Raw genomic sequence first — 3,714 nt, 5'->3', positions numbered from 1 at the left:
AAATATACTTAAGAAAAATACATCATAAAATTAAGCTATAACATAAATTGGAAAAAATGCCCACAAAGACTTCAGCATCTGGGCGTATGGCATGACACAAAGAAAAAGCAAATTAACATATGCTGATATTACGAAAACATGATTTATTTGCAGTATGCATTTATTTTTAATTTTTTAATTTTTTTTAAAGAATGTGTCTATCTGTCTAATGTGTTAAATAACTTCAAGTTTATTAATGTGAATAATTTGTAACATGTAGGTAAGGTGATAAGACTTATGCTTCAGGTGCCACGATATGCAATATTGCATTAAAAAACTACCTTCAAAACCAATATTTCATGTCGATCTGCTGGGAATCCAACCCGGGACCTCAAGCATGGTAGAGGAACGTGCCGACCACTACACTGCGAGGCGGACTTATCTGCGCTCGATTTCATTTGTCGGAATTTTTACCCGAGAGCAGTATCGAGTCGAAAGCACTCGTCCAGGGTTCTGATTATATTTCACACACAGTCTGGTTATATTTGGACACGGACAGAGTTAGTTAAAAACATTTGAGCTAAATTATTTTGTTTTTATTAAAATAAGTTGCTTAAGCTTGCTTTTTTTTGTACATTTTTTTTTCTTTTGATGAAATTTTTTTTTAATTTGTTGCAACTGAGAGAGAAACATTTTTGAGAAGGGAATATGGGAATCTAGGGATTTACGGGGCTTATGACCTGTCATTGGCTGGTTAAGGTGGCCACTTTCAATTAAATTAATTTATTTGAATTAATACATACATTATAAACTAAAAATTTAAGACGTACATATTACTTACGCACTACAAACACTGTGTAACATTCGCCATTCTGCTTATGTTTGTACATACACATTTCCTCAACACCTCCATCTTTTGACTTTTGTGAAGTAAAAGAGCTGAAACCTTTATCATGGGGTTGAGATTCATCCGGCTTAAACAATGTTTCCCTCTCAGTTGCAACATATTTTAATATGAAAAACTCCCAAGGGAAAAAATCCAGCCAGTCTGCAAGCATTTGGACATACTCAAAACATTGTTAAAATTTCTTTACTTTTTTTTTCTACTGGTCTTAATTCACATTTATAGTGCCACTCTTGAAATGAATCGGTAAAATAGAGTAATAATAATCGATTGTAAACATGATACATTTTAGATTAACGCATTTAGGGGTTGGGGTTCATATCGAGAGTTAAATGTTCAGTGCACGTGAGGAGGGGGTGGAACTAATGTACGCGTTTAGTTTTATCGCGGGGCCAGATTTAGGCGCTTATGTTCGTAAAAATGAGAACTAATTTTTGTCTAATCTCCCGATTCGGGATCCAGATATATAAAAACACACGCAATTCGTTCATTAGCGTGACCAAATAAATACTGAAGGATTTGGTTTAATTTTAGCCGAACGCGCAGAATATCAAATAATTTGTTTTATATTTTGTGGATAATTTGAAAAATATCAAGTATAAGATCGTATATTTATATCGTACGTACGCACACTTTAAACGTAACTCAATTATTTTTATGTTTAAAGCATTAACTTTGTGGTAAAACATTTTAACTAATGTTAGTATATAACAACTTACAGATTTTTTTCCTACTTTTAAAATAAAAATTTAACCAATCAGGTAACAACCACCAATTTTTCAAAATATGATATATTTAAAACCAAGCTCAATTTATATATTTATTTTTATAAATTACACTCGTTTAAATTTAAATGAACTTATTAAGGCTTTTTAGGATGTGCCCGTATCAAGCCATAATAATTAACAATAAGAAAAACATCATAAAATAAAATTAATTCAATTATAATGACATGTGATGCAATAGAATAACAATCCAGAAAAATAAAGTATAAATAATTAAATTCCAAAGAAGACAATGTAAAAAAAAAATCGGATATAAATATTAAAATACCCTTATACAGATTGAGATTCATACACAATCAATTATTCAAAAGAATAGTATCATTAAATATTGAAATCAATAAAAAAAATATATAAAAACAAAATGGAAATGATATTTGAGATATGGTTTCTCGAAACTCACTCTATACTATTAAATGAGAAATATAAATAATATGGCAAATAACAGTGAGTACTTAATTAAAGAATACAAAAATACGAAAAAACATAAAAATACCAAGATATATAAAAGCAAATAAAAATATGAAAGGGAAGCAGATTAGTCAATTTCCGATAATCTCGAACTTTTAAAAGATTGACAACCTCGTCCCTATCAATGTGCATGTGCGATAATGCATGTTTAGACATGGAGGTGTTCACACCTCTATAAATCTGCATGTGATTTATGTATTTTTGGAAATACTTTATACTACAGTGATAGTGAAGGTGGAGGTTCATGTTAGTATTTGCATGTTGGTGTAGTGAGTGTCCTGACGAAGAGACGGGTACATCTTGAAACCAGTAGACTGAAAAAGTTGGTAAGTGGTGATATACCAATAAGTTGATTTATATTTTATGTCCCAGATTGATCTTCATACCAGTATTTAACTTTAAAAGAAGTTCTTAGAAAAAAATTCTGGTGTTTTAAAGCGTATTTTTGTTTGAAAATAAATAGTTTTAACCTGCGGTATATTTAAATTGCATCTTTTATTTTATTCATTTATTACAAACGCCCTAAAGGCCATGGCTGTACAAAATTACAATTTAAACGTTTTATTACAAAAGTGTAGATGTAATAAATACATACATATATGTTTTTTTTTAAGTATCGTATTACAATATGCTTCACATATACGTAAATAAAGATAAAATATAACATAGATGTAGATAGGTATATAACTGCATGACATAACCAATATTATTTTGAATATCATAGACTTTTCTGCTCACACAAATATAAAATACACCATTGGTCATATTCACAATTGTAATACGCGTTACTCGGGGAATCTTACAATCTGTAGAACTTAAAAACTTTCTAAGTTTCACTCAAAAAAGTTCGGTAGTAGCTCTTTGGAAAATATTGGCCATTCCGAATATAATGAACTGCCCGATTAGCTAAAACACGAAAAATCGAATAAAAAATCCAGAAGTGTCTCAATTAAAAAATATTACTCAAATATTTTTGATAGCGATGGTTATTAATTTAATTTATATCTATGGTGTAAAGTACTGTGTTTTATGTTTCTTATACAATAATGTTTTCTTACTATTTCGGATGTATTATGCATGATTTTATGTATTGTCACAAAAATGATTTTTCTTATGTACGGTCCCAAATGAGTTTCTTTAATAACTCCTGGGAGTATAATATGTACTTTTTTGTATAATATGTTTTATTTTTAATAATAAAAAAAATTAAAAAACCAATTATTTTCAAAAATTATAAAAGTTAAAAAAAAAAAATAAGTAAACAATCACCATGATTTTATTACTTACATTATTCGAATGCTGTAAACATCGCTCTGACTTTTCTTATTTTGTTTACCTACTGTAAACTTTATTTTATTGCCAAAAATTGTTTTATAGATTTTTTTCAAATCATATTTAATTATGTACCTTCTTACTTTTATTCAGTATTTTGGCTTTACTTTTGTACATATGTATATCTAAAAACCGTAATGTCATTTGATACTTAGGGTATATATATATATATATATATATATATATATATATATATATATATATATATGTATATTGTTTCTTGCTTTATAAATACCTACATATTAA

Source organism: Micrasema longulum, unplaced genomic scaffold (genome assembly GCF_059751315.1).
Source record: "Micrasema longulum isolate JH-2025_06_02 unplaced genomic scaffold, ASM5975131v1 h1tg003716l, whole genome shotgun sequence".
NCBI lineage: Eukaryota > Metazoa > Arthropoda > Insecta > Trichoptera > Brachycentridae > Micrasema > Micrasema longulum.
Note: the sequence above shows the minus strand (reverse complement) of the source record.